The 1,035-nt window shown below is 33.3% G+C and overlaps 1 non-coding gene across 1 annotated transcript; it reads left to right on the top strand.

The window, feature by feature from the left end:
* Window positions 1–211: 211 nt before the first annotated feature.
* Window positions 212–308, top strand: LOC136207795 (small nucleolar RNA snR60/Z15/Z230/Z193/J17). The gene has a single exon (XR_010676922.1). It is a non-coding gene; the product is annotated as a small nucleolar RNA snR60/Z15/Z230/Z193/J17 (small nucleolar RNA).
* Window positions 309–1,035: the final 727 nt, after the last annotated feature.

The following is a 1,035-nucleotide window of genomic DNA, read 5'->3' on the forward strand; positions in this document are numbered from 1 at the left end:
AATTATCCCTATGTTGAATACATAATCTTCTCTACGAGGCTGTTTCATTTTTCACCCTTTTTTGTGTTATTGTTTTTAATTAAAATTGAAGCCAGTGATGAGATAGTGTATCGTGTAATATTATGATAAATTCATGATTAACTCAATGTTACTGCCTTCCTTCTTGATTTTGTTTTTGTGTTTTTTGTGAATGTAAATTAAATAAAAAACAGGGGGTCAAGTGATGATTAGATGCATAGTTCAAATGATAATTTATATTTATGATTACACATTTGAAACTAGTCTTTCGCTCCTATCTGATCACTCCTTGAATTTTACCTTGTGTTTGGGGACACTGATGACTCAGTGTGATTGGTCTCATTCATCATAATGGTGATTTTCACCTTGCTGACCATCCTGTTATGATAAATTTTGTGCATATGCCTGCTTCCGTATTACGGTCAAGTCAGGGTTTTGTATGTGCCGTGATTACGAGGTGAAATTGAAATGAGAAATGGAGAAGAACCATATGTTATGCTTCTATTTCTGCTGGGTTCTGCAAAATATGTTAGTTAAACTTTTGTTCTAGTTATAGTTTACCTCTAATTGGTCTTTTTCGTCAGACAAAATAACCATATTTTCAGGACAAGAAATGTGTTCTTGGTTTTCCACATAAACTGGTTTTCAATAGAACCTTACTATATAGTATATCTGTTGTTAATGGTTGATGTGTGGGATGAGCGGATAAGATTAAAGAGACCTAACTAACCTTGCACTATTTTTTGCTCCACTTTCTAACCGAGAGTGACTAAAGTTATATGTCTATTACTAATACATAGCCATCACTTGTAGGTCATCAAAAACGAAAGCGCGGGCAATTCGAAAGTGATTGTGAGAGTATTGGAGATAACTTTGAATTTTATTTGAAGCGTAGAACTAATCAAGAGGTTAGCAACAATTTATGCTCTTGATGATCTCGACATACACCTCTAATTAACAATTTATGCTCTTGATGATTTTGATGTGTCTGCTTGTTTAATTGTATTTCTTTTTGTT

This window comes from Euphorbia lathyris, chromosome 9 (genome assembly GCF_963576675.1).
Source record: "Euphorbia lathyris chromosome 9, ddEupLath1.1, whole genome shotgun sequence".
In the NCBI taxonomy this organism is placed as follows: Eukaryota; Viridiplantae; Streptophyta; class Magnoliopsida; order Malpighiales; family Euphorbiaceae; genus Euphorbia; species Euphorbia lathyris.